This window comes from Anas acuta, unplaced genomic scaffold, assembly GCF_963932015.1.
Source record: "Anas acuta unplaced genomic scaffold, bAnaAcu1.1 SCAFFOLD_56, whole genome shotgun sequence".
Lineage (NCBI taxonomy): Eukaryota > Metazoa > Chordata > Aves > Anseriformes > Anatidae > Anas > Anas acuta.
Genome location: NW_027076075.1, coordinates 514,620 through 529,892, shown reverse-complemented (window position 1 = coordinate 529,892; position 15,273 = coordinate 514,620). Strand labels below are relative to the sequence as shown.

Genomic DNA, 15,273 nt, shown 5'->3' with positions numbered 1-15,273 from the left:
ACCAGAGAGGGACACAGTGACCACCTCCACCCCCCCCCGGGGACCCCCGTGAAGATGGCCGCCGAGGGGATTGAGTGGTCCCCTTCGGCCATTTTGGGGGGCCCGGAGCAGCTACAGGGGGATTATCCCCCATGGCAGGGGGTAACCCCCCATGGCGGGGGATTTCTCCCACAAGAAAGAGGTAATCCCCCATGGGGAGGGGGGTCCCGTCCCCCCCCCCCCCCAGGAGGGGATTTGGGGTGGGTTTTGGGGGAAATTGAGGCACGCACCTGCTTGGGGCTGGGCCCGCAGGAACTGCACCGTTTTCTGTAGGATCTCGGCCTTCTCCGCCTTGGGGTTTCGGAGGCGCTGGGGGGAGGGGTTGGGGGTAGGGGAGGGGGAAGAGAGAGGGGGTGGTGCGGGAGGGGGGGCACACACACACACGGAGACGTCACCCCAACGGCAGCTGCTGCCAGCATGTCGTGACACAACGTCTCAATAGCCCCCGATAATGCCCTGATAGTGACCCCAAGAGCACTCTGTTAGTGCCCTGACAGTATCCCCATAACACCCTACAAGCACCTCAAAAATGCCCTGATAGAATCGTGATAGTGCCCCGATAGGGCCCCGATAGCGTCCCCAAAACACCCTATTAGTGCCCCAATAGAATTGCGATAGCATCCCAATTGTGTCCCAGTAGCACCCCAATAATTGTCTCAACAACCCCCTGATACCACCCCAATAATGTCTGGAAAGCCCCTGCGATAGAGCCCCGATAGCGCCCCAACAGCTGCAGGGTCGCCGTGATAATTGTGACCGAGCCACAGGGGCGCTAGGTGAGACGGCAGCAATCGCGACAGCCACAAGGTGGCGCCAATCGCGACAGAGCCGCCATGATGCAGGGGGTGGGGCGCGGAGACAAAACTGCCGCAGCTGAACGGGTGTGGACTATCGCGACAGAGCCCGAATCGTCATGACAGAGTTGCAGTGGAGCCAATGATTGCGATAGGGCCACAACAGTTGTGACAGAGCCCCCCGACAGTTGTGACAGTGGCAATAAATTGTGACAGAGCTGTGACCGAGACTGGATAGAGCCGTGACAGACACAACGGAGCTAGAACTGTCATGATAGTAGCATGAGAGAGCCCTGAAGGTCATTATGGGGTTGTGATAGAGCTGCGTTAGTCGTGATAGGATCATGATAGAGCCGTGATAGGGTCGTGATAGCATTGCAACAGAACCATGACAGAGCTGTGGCAGTCACAATAGAGCCCTAACACAGCCCAAATAGTCATGATAGAGTCGTGATAGCGACGATAGAGTCGTGATAGTCAGAACTGTGAGAAGAGCCATGACAGAGCCACAACAGAGCTGCAATCATCACGATAGGGCTGCAATAGTTGTGATACAGTCATGATAGTCATGATAGTGTCGTGATACTCACAATAGAACTGTGACAGGAGCCATGACAGCCGCGTGAGCCATGATAGTCACAATAGGACCATGATAGGGCGATGATCATTGTGATAGCATCATGATAGTCATGATAATTGTGATAATCATGATAGAACTGTGACAAGGGCCATGTGAGCCACAATAGAGCCACGATAGTCGCAATAGGGCCATGACAGAGCCACAATAGTCGCAATAGGGCCGTGATAGAGCCGCGATAGTCCCAATAGGGCCGTGATAGAGCCGCGATAGTCCCAATAGTCGCAACAGGGCCTCACCTGGTCACGGGTGGCTGCAAGCAGCAGCAGCCGGAGCCGCTCGAGGCTGTGGTTGAGGCGGGCGCGGCGCCGCTGCTCCACCTGCGGCTTCGGGAGCTGCAGGGCAGGAGGGGGCAAACTGGGAGCACTGGGAGGGACTGGGAGCACTGGGAGGGACTGGGAGGGGCTGGGGGGGAGTGGGAGGGGACTGGGAGGGTGAAATTGGAAAATAGTGGGTTGAACTGGGAGGGACTGGGAGGGGCTGAAATGGAACAAACTGGGCTGAACTGGGATGGACTGGGGAGGACTGGGAGTGTGAAATTGGAACAGACTGGGTTGAGCTGGGACAGACTGGGAAGGACCAGGAGGGACTGGGGGGAGTCAGATTGGCACAAATGGGGCTGAACTGGGTTGAATGGGGTCAAACCGGGCCAAACTGGGCTGAACCAGGACAAACTGGGCCACGTCCTGACTGGGTAAAATGGGGCGGAACCAGGCTGAGTCCCACCTGGGCCAAACTGGGCGAAGTCCTAACTGGGACAAACCCAAAACCAGACCAGCCCCCAAACTGGGTCAAACCCTAAACTGGGCCAAACCCAAACTGGGACAAATCCCAATTGGGCCAAACCCAAACCAGACCAAACCCCAGACTGAACCAAATCCCCAACTGGGCCAGACCGGTCTGAACCATTCTGAACTGGTCCAAACTGGTCCAAACTGGTCCGTTACCTTCCTGGCGGCGGGCGGCGGGGCTGTGCTGCTCATGGCTCGGGGCGGCTGCGGGTGGGAGCAGGGCCGGGTCCCAGGGGGGCTTTATGGGGGAGGGGGCGGGGCGGGGGAGAGGCGGGGCGGGGGGAGGGGGAGGGGGTGGACTGGGAGCCTGTACTGGGAGAAATGGGAAGGGGAAGGGGGGAACTGGGAGCCTGTACTAGGAGCACTGGGGGGGACTGGGAGCACTGGGAACTGATAGTGGGGGCACTGGGGACACTGGAGCAGGGAACTGGGGGGCACTGGGAGAACTGGGAACCTGCACTGAGAGCACAGGGGAGGGGTAGTGGGGGGCACTGGGAGAACTGGGGAGTGGTAGTGGGGTTACTGGGAGCACTGGGGGGCATTGGGATCACTGGGAATCTGCACTGGGAACACTGGGAACCTGCACTAGGAATACTGGGAACACCAAGGAGGGGAACTGTGGGACACTGGGAATCCATACTGGGAACACTGAGAGCAATGGGGGAGGAACTGGGGGCACTGGGAAGTACTGAGAACATTGAGGAGGGGAACTGGGAGGTACTGGGAGCACTGGGATGTACTGGGAGGGGACACTGGGAGCACTGGGGACACTGGGGAGGGGAACTGGGACGTCCTGGGAGCACTGGGAGGCACTGGCAGCCCCTCCCCCCCTCCCCTTTGATCCCGCTCGTGCCCGGCACCCGCCGGAGGGGGGAGGGGAGGGGGCGGGGGAGGAGGGGTGGGAACGGACGCGTGCGGCTGCTCCCACGCGGGGGGGGGTGGAGAGAGGGGAAGGGCAGCCCCTCCCCCCCCCGGACACCCGAGGGTGACAAATGGGGGGGGGGAGGAGGACAAATGGCCGGAGGGGGAGGGGGGAAGGGGTTCCCCTCCTCCCACACACACCTGGATTGCCCCAAATCCCCAGAATTGGCCCCAAATCTCCCCCTGGAGCCCCCAAACCCCACAGTTTATCCCCAAATCCCCACACACACCCCAAATTGTCCCAAATCCCTTAAATTAGGCCCAAATCTCCCCCTGGAACCCCAAAACACCCCAGTTTAGCCCCAAATCCCCGTGCCCCTCCCAAATTGCCCCAAATCCCTTAAATTAGCTGCAGATCTCCATGGAGCCCCCATCCCTTCCCCATATTCCTACTCTGTCCCCATAATGCCCCAAATCCCTTAAATTGTCCCCAAATCTGCCCCCAAAGCCCCCAAACCCTCCCCAAATTTCACCTTTCCTCAGATTGCCCCAAATCCTTTAAATTGTCCCCAGATCTCCTTGTGGAGACCCCTTCCCTTCCCCGTATTCCTCCTCTGTCTCCATATTGCCCTAAATCCCTTAAACTGTCCCCAAATCTCCCTGTGGGGGTTGAACCTCCCCCCCCAGCCTGTTCCCAAATTCACCCCTGCCCTCAGATTGCCCCAAATCCCTTAAATTGTCCCCAAATATGCCCCCGAGCCTCCAAACCCTCCCCAACTTTCCCCTTTCCTCAGATTGTCCAAAATCTCTTAAATTATGCCCAAATCTCCCCCCCCCGGAACACCCACCCCCTCCTTGTACTGCCCTCCAGCCTCCCCCCCCCCCACCTTGCACCAAAATCCTTTAAATTAGCCCCAGATCTCCCCACGTGGTTGCACCCAAGCGTTTGGTGCAATCTCTGCCCCCTCCACAGCGCGGCTCCCTATTGGTCGAGAGTGTGGGGGGCTCAGCTCCCATTGGTCAAAGGGCGTGATGGGGGCGGGGTCAGGGCTGGCTGTGGGGCAGCCATGGGGCAGCTTCCCCGTCTCACCCCTCCCCCCCACCCCCATGGGGAGGGGGCGCCCCCCCCTTTATGCAATCCCCCCTCTTTCTGCGACCACCCCCGTATTTTTGCCCCCCCCTCCCACGTTTTACCCCCCCCCCCCCCCAAAAGTCAGGGGCCACCAGGGAGAAAAAAAGGGGGAGAAAGAAGAGAACTGGGGGGGAGAAAAAAGGGGAGGGGCAGGGAAAAGGAGGAGATGCAAAAGGGGGGGCAGAGAAGGAAAGGGTGAGCGGGAGGAGGGGGGGGGGAAGAAGGGGAAGAGAAAAAAGGAGGGGGGATAACGGGGAAGGGACAATGGGATAATGGGGATGGGACAATGGGATAACGGGGATGGGACAATGGGATAACGGCGCCACTTCTTCCCATGACAAACAGCTCCCAAGGGAAGCCTTGGGGTACAGCTTGTTATAAATGAAGTCTCAGCTCAATCTGAATTTAGTAATATTTATAAAAGGAATATTTATAGAAGGCAAGTAAAAGCACTGGGTGTGCGGGGAGTCTACGCTCCACCAACACACACACACGAACATCAAACATCCTAAATATACAGAACATTGCTTTACATACTAAACCCAACTACTTCTAAACATAAGTGCAATTGGGAAAGATAGCAAACAATCCTTTAAGTTCCATGACTTAACAGTCTCCAACTTCCTTTCCTTTTGAACAATATGTCTTACTTTAAGTTGTCAAGCAACTCGGTCTTCGGGCCTTATGTATCCCGTTCTTCCCAGATTGAAGAAAAGCATATCCATCTCCTTTTCAAGGCCAATGAGGTCAAAAGGCACGTCCAGGTCACCATGGGCGTAACAGCAAAGGCCTTCGATGGCTGTAGCAGCAGAGGGGCCCGTGGTGTGGCAGTCGGATCAGTAAAGGAGCCCGCAGCTCCTTCACTATCTGGCAAGCCACACGTTTCTGACTGTGGTCCCACAGGGCTCTTTAAGGCCTCAGAGATTCCCACTGCAACCTTGTCGTTTTTATTTGCAGAGTCCCACACCTTGACATCAATTTGGTTCCATGTTTCAGGATCATAAACTTGTTAATAAGGATTGTTAATAAGGAGAATAAGCTGTAAGGCTACCAGGACAGTCTTTGTTCCTAAGGATGTATGATTCCCCATAATGTGTGTTATATATGGAGTAGTAATCCATGTCGAGAAGATGGTTGATATTAATAAAGCAGGGGGAGATTTGGGAGTGTGGCCATGGGGGTCGGCAAGCCCCCGTGGTTGATGATAACATCAGACTCTTAATGATGAGGCCATCAGGAATGTAAAAGAGTTTAGAGGGAACAAAGAAGGGTGATTCAGGAGACTCCATGCAGTCTCCAGTTTCTTGTTCTCCAGCCCTTAAGCCAGGGAAGTTTCTGGGTTTTTGCTGTTGCGGTTACTTGCAAAGTTGTTTGACCAATGAAAAGTTGTTTTTGAAAAGAACTGCTGTGGGGTGAAGGGTATAAGAGGGGAGCCTGCCCTCAAGATAAAAAAGGCAACGCAATGTAATGAAGTTATGTCATCAATAAAGAAGAAGAAAGAAAGAATGAAGAGGAACAGGCTGGCAGAATGGAGACCAGGACGGAACAGGCATTTTGATTGCCTCATGAAGATAGGTTCGGCCAGACTCAGCAAACTGCTCAGAGAAGCTCATACAGAAAGTCGCTGGAAATGTGCGCACCAGAGCTGGAGAGAAGCTCGAGCTGAGAGAAGCGGAGCTGTGCACACAACTGCCCCTCGCTGGTAAGCAGCTGCGCATTATGGGGAATCATACATCCTTAGAAACCAAGATGTTCTGGTAACCTTACAGCTCATTCTCCTTATTAACAATTGGACAGTTTATGAGCCTGAAATATGGGACCAAACTGAGGTCAAGATGTGGGACTCTGCAACTAAAACCAACAAGGTTGCAGTGGGATTACTTTGCACCTGGCGAGCAGTCTCTGAGGCCTTAAAGAGCCCTGTGGGACCACAGTCAGAAACGTGTGGTTTGCCAGACAGTGAGGGAGCTGTGGGCTCCTGTACTGATCCGACTGCTACGCCATGGGCCCCTCTGCTGCTACAGCCATTGCAGGCTTTTGCTGTTGCTCCCCCTGGTGACCTGGACGTGCCTTTTGACCCAGGCCCTATTGGTCTTGAAAAGGAGATGGATATGCTTTTCTTCGATCTGGGAAGAATGGGATACATAAGGCCCGAAGACCGAGTTGCTTGACAACTTAAAGCGAGACATATTGTTCAAAAGGAATGGAAAATGGAGACTTGTATGTAATCAAGAAAAGGAGTGGAAAATGGAGACTGTTAAGTCATGGAATGTAAAGGATTGTTTGTTACCTTTTCTGAGTGTGCAAATGTATAGGCGTAGTCGATTTAGTAAGTCATGGAACTTGGAGGATTGTTTGTTACCTTTTCTGATTGTACGTATGTCTAGGCATACTCAGGTTTAGTATGTAAAGCAATGTTCTGTATATTTAGAATGTTTGATGTTCGTGTGTGTGTGTTGGTGGAGCGTAGACTCCCTGCACACCCAGCGCTGTTTACTTGCCTTCTATACCTTTTAGAAATATTTGTTTTATAATATTAGAAAATTCAGATTGAGTTGAGACCTCATTTATAACAGATACTAAATATTACATAACACCACAGGCATGCTAACAATCTGTTAAGCATTATCAGGAGAATTGCAAAGACAATCTCGATTTCTGGCAAGCTGATAAAATTATCACTACTTAGTTTTCCGTGCCTGGTGTTGCTGCTGCTCAAGCGCTAACAACGCTTAACAAATCAGGATGCTGGCTGGCTAAGCAAACCAATGCAACCTCTGCGGCATTGAGTGCATTATTAACCGACACTGACTCTGTTAGACATGCAAAGCTGCAGAATAGGGCCACAATAGATTTCCTATTGTTAGCACAAGGTCATGAGTGTGATGAATTGGATGAACAGTTCGCTGGGGTGAAGTTTTCTGGGTCCCCTAGAAGGTTCGGCAAGAATAGGGCTAGTGCTATTAAGGGGGTGAGCATGAGGATAAACCCTAGGATGTCTTTAAAGGAGAAGTACGGGTGGAATGGGATTTTGTCGCAGTCTGATACAATGCCTAGGGGGTTGTTTGAGCCTGATTCGTGTAGGAAGGTTAAGTGGACTAGGGTAATTCCTGCGATTAAGGAAGGGTAGCAGGAAGTGGATGGCGAAGAATCGGGTTAGGGTTGGGTTGTCTACCGAGAATCCTCCTCAGGCCCATTCCACTAGGGTCTGTCCGATGTATGGGAGGGCTGAGAATAGGTTGGTGATTACGGTGGCCCCTCAGAATGATATTTGTCCTCATGGCAGGACATGTTGTGTGAACGGAATGTGTTGTATGAACTTAAATGACCATTCTCAGTTGATTCACCAACAATTATCCAAACTCAAGGAGCTCACAGACAAATTAACAACTAGCACGTGGGGGTTGGAATCACGGTTGCAAAGCCTGGGAATAGGTGGATGGTTGGGAGAATTTATAAGAGGAGCACTTGTAGTGCTGATTTTGGTAATTGTGATTCTGTTAGTTGTACCATGCCTATTTCAATGCTTACAAGAAAAAGATTTTACGATCAGTGCAATGGGCTTGGCTCATAGAAACACAAAAAGGGGGAATTATGGGAGGTCAGTTTGGAAGCCAGTGGAATCTGCTAGACACAGAAATAAAGTAGCTAGTATGCAAGATAACGTACAAGAAAAGGTGGAAGAAGAAATAACAATTGAGGAGTTGAGAAAACAACCAACACGAGCGGTCTGCATGACAACAAATCAACGAGCAGAATAAGACCAGGGTTTGCTCCAGGGATGGTGTTTGGACTGCAGAGGATGACAGGGAGGTGCCTCAGTCCCAATACCCCAGCATTTCTGGGAGCTGCTCCTTCCCACTCCCTGGAGCTGCCCCTGCTGGGAGCTGTGTCTCTGTGCCCACGTTTGCTCCCTGCCTGTGCTCCCAGACCCCATCCCACCCTCTGTGTGCTCAGCTCTGCCCTGCAGACACCCCTAGGAGCAGGGCATGGCGCAGGAACATTGCTGTTTATGCAGGAGTTATGCAGCAGGTGAGAGCAACCCTGCTAAACCTGGAAAGTTTTTATAGGTTCTCTAAAGCTTGGGTGTCTTCTTGGGATACTTCCAGATTTTTTTCACCTCTCTGTGGAAGAGGTCTGGAGTTTCAGTACCTTGTTCGGAATTGAGAGTTCCCATCTCAAAATTCTCCCCTCACCAGCCAGCAGTAGAAAACAAAAAGCGCTCTCTCCTTGCCTTTCAGGTACACGGTGCCTCGATCTTCTTCAAAAATGCACTCATAAATGTTCTGAGGGTGGTGATGTGGAGCTGTGAGTAGCCTGTGCCATGCAGCACCCTCTGGACAGCAGAAGGACCCTGCGGTGAACCTACACTGGCTGTACTCTTCAGGCTGGGAAGCTGACCTAGCCAGGTGGGTACCACTACTGCTCACAGAGCCCACCAGGGCTCTCTGGAGGTGAAAAGTGCTTGGAGGGACTTTGGAGCCTTACCGAGGGCATTAGATATTCCAGACATGCCTCTCGATCCAGGCAGCGATACACCAATGAGAGTGATGTGAATCCCTCTCCAGCCTCCCATCCCTCTGCTGGGTCGCCACTTGCCTGTGGATACCTGGATCAAGTGATATTCCTAGAAGTGAGCACACCTGGAGTGGTCTCTCACTACGTGGAGAGCCATTCACTGCCCACCTGAGGCACGTGTCCCCTGCAGATTCCCTCTTTTCCCATAGTGTCCTCCTGATGGACAGGTGTCTTCCATGCCATTTGGGGAAATCCTGGATATGTCCCCCAGTGGCACTCACCATATCCACTGCCACTAGTAACCATCACATCAATCCTAAATCCAAACCTGTGTCTAGCAGGTCATGACGAGACAATGAGTTTTGTGCTCCCAAATAGAAGGATAAAAAGGCTTTTTTGGGGTCTCACTAGTTTTGGCACCACCTTTGGAAGAAGAACCCAGATCAATGCACACAAGGGAGCCCATTTTACTACAGAGATGGGACAAAAAGACAGGTCTGAGCCCATGTTAGACAGACTTTTCCATGGCTTCCAGGTGCAAAGGAGCAGGTCCATTCCTCAGATGTAGTGAGACAAATCCAATCATTTATGTGGGAAAATGATAAGGAGAAATAAAACAGTAATACAGTGATTAAATGAAGCTCTGGCACAGTGTGGCATTTGCAGGGAACAATTGCTGGGGACAGATGGGCAGCTTTAGCTCTTACAAAAATGTCTATGGCATCACTTGCCTAATGCCATCCCTGATCTCTTGGTTCCTTATGCTGTAGATGAGAGGGTTCAGTGCTGGAGGCACCACTGAGTACAGAAATGACACCACCAGATCTTGGGATGGGCAGGAGGTGGAGGGGGGCTTTGGGTTTGCAAACACAATGCTACTGATAAAGAGGGAGACAACAACCAGGTGAGGGAGGCACGTGGAAAAGGCTTTGTGCCGTCCCTGCTGCGAGGGGATCCTGAGCACGGCCCTGAAGATCTGCACATAGGACAGCACAATGAAGAGAAAACATGCCAAAGCAAAAGAGGCACTAAGCACAACAAGCCTGACTTCTCTGAGAGCATGTATCAGGAGAGAGGCACCTCTGCTGTGCTGGAGCTGGGGCTGCTCCTGCCCTGGAAGCCCCAGCTGTGAGAGCAGAGGCTTTTTTGGCTGGGAGAGGAGAGCTGGGGGCTTGCTCAGAGCAAGGGGGCTGTACTGCAGGAGGTGGGTGACAGGCAGCAGCTAAATTCCCCCCTTCCCAGCAGTTCTGACACTAGTTCCTTCCCACTGCCCACCCATGCTGCTGCCTGGCGCTGTCCCTGCCAGGATCTGTTTCCCTGCCACCATCTCAGCTCCCTGTCGAAGCTCCCAGACCCCATCCTACGTGCTGCATATTCAGCTCTGCCCTGCAGGTACCTCCCCGGGACAGGGCACTGCACAGGGCCGGCTTCATGCTTGCAGGCACTAAACAGCAGGTCAGACGAGCCCTGATGAAACTGGGAAGGTGATGCTGGTGTTATTTCCAGGTTGGTGAGGGGTGAAGGCTTCTCCCAATATTCTTTGTTGTCCTCAGGATGGCGGTGTAGGAGCCTCGGCCCCTTTTCTAAACCTCTCAGCTCTATTTTGGTTCCCATCAAGACAAACGAGTGAAAACTGAAAGTGCAGCTACAAGGGAAGCACAGAGTCAAGCAGGAAAGGCTGCCTCGATCATACTTACGAAAAGTCCTCTTGAAAACATGCTGAGGGTGAGCTGAAGCTCCGAGTAGATCCATAATCTCTGGGAAGTGCAAATTTAGGGCATCTGTCTGTACACTGCATCCCTATTGCCCTGCAGCAGGAGACTTACAGTGTGAGTGGGTGTCAAGGTTCCTCCCACAATGAACTCTAAATTGCATTCCAAGTTCAGAAAGCTTTTAATCTCTGTCTGTCTTCTCTTCCATTGCCCCCTGCAGGCAGTGTCCCTAGCCCTGCTGCAATGTGCAGAGGAGCTGCTCCTGGGCAGAGCTGTCTCTGCGGAGCTGCCAGCTTGCCGGGAACTGCCTCTGTCCCAGGAGCCTGGCTGAGATCAGCTGCCCAGCCCAAGGCATCATTTTCTTTCCCCTCCCTGCTCCCCCCGCACTTGCTTGAGGTGTCCCTGGAGCTTTTCTTGTCCCATTGTGAGACAGTGACAGGCAGCCATCTCCTTTACCCAGTTGTTGTGGTTTACTGTACAACCAGTTACTAGAAGAATGAGTCTGAATGGGGCCCTGAGCAAGGACAAGCCTTTGAACAAATCAAGCAGGAAATAGTCCATGCAGTAGCCCTTGGGCCAGTTCGAACAGGACCAGATGTAAAGAATGTGCTCTACACTGCAGCCGGGGAGAACGGCCCCACCTGGAGCCTCTGGCAGAAAGAACCTGGGGAAACTCGAGGTCGGCCCCTGGGGTTTTGGAGTCGGGGATAGAGAGGATCTGAGGCCCGCTATACTCCAACTGAAAAGGAGATATTGGCAGCATATGAAGGAGTTCGATCTGCTTCGGAGGTGGTCGGTACTGAAGTGCAGCTCCTCCTAGCACCCCGATTGCCGGTACTAGGCTGGATGTTCAAGGGAAGGGTCCCCTCTACGCATCATGCAACTGATGCTACATGGAGCAAGTGAGTTGCACTGATTACTCAGTGGGCTCGAATAGGAAACCCCAGTGGCCCAGGAATCTTGGAAGTGATTATGGACTGGCCAGAAGGCAAATACCTTGGGATATCATCAGAGGAGGAGGTGGGTCATGCTGAAGAAGCCCCACACTGGGTGCCAAGCCGGCAGCTAAACACCACACAGAACAGGAGACCCAAACTGGCCCAAGGGATGTCCCATTCCGTCTGGCATCATGCAGAACAACAAAACTTTGGGGGTTGCCCATGGATGGAGAGGTGCTGTTTGGGGCCTGGCAGGGTATCAATTGGTGGATGTTAAGCAATTGCATTGTTGTCGCGTTAAGGGGTATAGCTGATTAACCGTTACAGGCCCGGTTGGATTCAGAGTACTGAACCAGTCAGACGTTCACCAAAAACACATTAACCGCCTGGGGGTCTAGTCAGACATTCACCAAAAACGCATTAACGGTCTGGGGGTCCATTCGGACATTCACCAAAAACGTATTAACTGTCTGGGGGTCCGTTCAGACATTCACCAAAAATGCATTAACCGTCTGGGGGTCTGGTTAGATTCAGAACACTGAACTATCACGGATAACCACCCTCACCCTAGTTGCATTTAATGAGAGCTATCACAATGCAATCAAGTATGGTTTATTACAGCAACAGATAATCAGGTTCTTTTGGATTGCCGGTGATAGTGACTGTCTGCAAAAGCAAGATAGTATGCATGAAATACACAGGTGTTATAGATGTTACAGATGTGTTAGATGTTATAGATGTTACAGATGTTATAGTTGTTATAGATGTTATAGACGTTACAGGTGTTACAGGTGCGCAGCCTAGAAATAAACACGTTAAAAGGATTAAAGACTCTATAGAGATTTATAAGCAAGTATTCAGATCTCACCCAAAGGCGTCCCAATGGGGGGGGGGGGAAGAGAGGCTCAGCCTGTCGACTGATCCCAGGAGTCAGGAGGTCCTAAGGATGTTGGATTTCCTCGGGATGGTATCTCCCCTGACGGTGGTATCTTCCCTAACATCCCCTCTCTCTTGGGCCAATTTATATTATTTTCTATCTTTTAGGTGGAGCTTGAGTGGCTCTAGTCAAGCATATATTAGTTATGATTGGTGTAAGGTTTTCCCATCTCCGTTTAAAGTAATAGGCTCCGAGAAATTCAGGGCGCATGCTCAGTGAGGGGTGGTCGCACCTTGGAGGCGGGTAGCTCTTGGGATGGAGGTGTGTTTTGGTATTATAATGATATTATAATGAGCAAAAAGTACACTAGGGTACAGCATTTGTCAAAACATGACAGGTCTTTGGCTCAGGGTGGCAAAAAGTGCAGCTTTGTGCACAAGAACAACTGAGGCCCCATCTGATTACAGAGCCTAGCCGTGGTGTCTCCACTCCACTCCACGCTCCGTGGTGTTCCTTAGAGCTAGCACACCAAGTTTCCTCAGTGCGATAGCATCTAAGGTTGGGAGCCTAGGGAACACTCAGATAATGCAGTTATGCCCTACCCTGAAAGCCTCTTCAAAGCTGTACCTTTTCCTTAAAAATGTGAACGTTAGTTTTATTTTCCTAGTTACTTCAGGCAATTACACCACAATTGCGCATCATGCCTTTTGTAGATATATTATAATTGTAGTTGTTATTGGTTTTCCTCCCTTTCTTTTCTTTCCTTTTTTCCCATAATCTCTGGGAAGTGCAAATTTAGGGCATCTGTCTGTACACTGCATCCCTATTGCCCTGCAGCAGGAGACTTACCGTGTGAGTGGGTGTCAAGGTTCCTCCCACAATGAACTCTAAATTGCATTCCAAGTTCAGAAAGCTTTTAATCTCTGTCTGTCTTCTCTTCCATTGCCCCCTGCAGGCAGTGTCCCTAGCCCTGCTGCAATGTGCAGAGGAGCTGCTCCTGGGCAGAGCTGTCTCTCTGCAGAGCTGCCAGCTTGCCGGGAACTGCCTCTGTCCCAGGAGCCTGGCTGAGATCAGCTGCCCAGCCCAAGGCATCATTTTCTTTCCCCTCCCTGCTCCCCCCGCACTTGCTTGAGGTGTCCCTGGAGCTTTTCTTGTCCCATTGTGAGACAGTGACCAGCAGCCATGTCCTGTACCCAGAATGAGAGAAGGGAGTCAGCCAAGTCAGTATTGCAGGTTTGTAGGCTTGTAGACTCTGCTACTTCCCATATTGACCACAAACCCACTGGAGGTTGGAGTCGTCTTGCCTCGGTTCAGGTGTGCACAAAACAGGCACCTGCGTGTGAACTGCGTGTCTTAGCTCCCATTGGAATTATTGGAAATGGAGGCCACAAACTCCTTGTCCTTTTTTCAGTTAGAACAGAATTAATTTTCTTCCTAGTAGCTGGTGGAATGCTGTGTGTTGGCTTAGGATGAGAAGAGTGCTGATAACACCCCAGTGTTTTAATTGTTGCAGAGCAGTGCTTATACTAAGCCAAGGACGTCTCAGTTTCTTGCTCTGTCCTGCCAACGAGCAGGCTGGGGGTGCAGTAAAAGCTGGGAGGGGACAGACCCGGGACAGGTGACCCAAACTAGCCAAAGGGGTATTCCATACCATCTGACGTCATGCTAAACAATATATAGGGGTGGCTAGCCAGGGGAGGGGGCCGGACTGCTCGGGGGTTAGGCTGAGCATCGGTCAGCGGGTGGTGAGCAATTGCATTGTGCATCACTTGTTTGTACATATTATTAGTGGTAGTACTATTGTCATCATTGTATTATTATTATTATTGTTATTGTTATTATTATTTTCCTGTCTTATTAAACTGTCTTTATCTCATCTCACGGGCTTCACTTTCCATTTCTCTCTCCCGTCCCAGAGAGGGAGGGGGGAGGGTGAGCGAACGGCTGCGTGGTGTTTAGCTGCCAGCCGGGCTAAACCACAACAGTCTTTTTGGCACCCAACGTGGGGCATGAAAGCTTGAGATAACGGCAGATCTGACCAGAGTGTGTTAAACTAAAATTGGTATAAGTATTAGACCTGCTTAATAGTCACTTGTCATAATGCTGATTGCTTTAATCTCAACTCTGCTGCGCCTGTTTTCCAAATTGAGTATTATAGCACGTTATTTTCCGTATGTGCTCTCTGTCATGTTGTTTGTCCTCTCCGGGCCCTGGTTTCAGACCATTATGGTACTGTGTGTTGTATCAGTGGCTTATGAGATGATGAAATATCTGGCCATGACTCTAACCTGGTATTTGTACTCAGTAACATCTTCGACTATATACTTTGGAAACTGTATTTTGGAAACTATTAGCAATTATATCTGTTGCCTTTTTTCATTAGGGAGTCAATCTGTGGAGGGGAAAGGGGAAGATATTTTTTCTTACTTGATCACTCTCCCTTTCTCCTTCACCACCCCTGTATCCTCCTGGATCACTCTCCCTTCCTCCTTTACCACCCTCTTATCCCCCGAGCTTATTACAATAGCTCTCCAAGATATTGAATATTCTTGGGATACTCAGACCAGCATAGTCTTGTTGTTCTGCCTCCTGAATGCACTTCAGATTCTGCTTAAAGTTAAACAACTACTTAGGAAGCTCATCCGGAGATCTGCCCGGAGGCAGTATAGTTGTGGGTGGCAGGGAGTATGGGAGGATATGGGCAGGCATCTAGAGCAGTTGGCACCCCCAGCGTTTTGGAAATTCACCCCTGAACAACTGCAAAATCCTAAAAAACTGGCAGAATGCTTGAAAAAAAGGTGTCATGATTCTGGCAGTTCCAAAGTGACACAAATCATTATAACGTGCTGGGGCCTGGCTCATGCCTATCGAGCTGCCATGGATACTGCTATCAACTTAGTGACAGACCCTGTGGCCACTCCAAGTCCCGTGACAGATCCAACGGCCACTGTGAACCCTACGGTGGACTCTGCAG

The 15,273-nt window shown here is 51.3% G+C and overlaps 1 long non-coding RNA gene across 1 annotated transcript; it reads right to left on the bottom strand.

Annotated features, from left to right (window-relative positions):
• Positions 1-6: 6 nt before the first annotated feature.
• LOC137848914 (uncharacterized) lies at positions 7-3,950 on the bottom strand. Its single transcript, XR_011091583.1, has 3 exons — positions 2,418-3,950; positions 1,710-1,805; positions 7-348 (listed from the first exon to the last, which is right to left on the bottom strand). It is a non-coding gene; the product is annotated as an uncharacterized lncRNA (long non-coding RNA).
• Between the last annotated feature and the right edge of the window lie 11,323 nt (positions 3,951-15,273).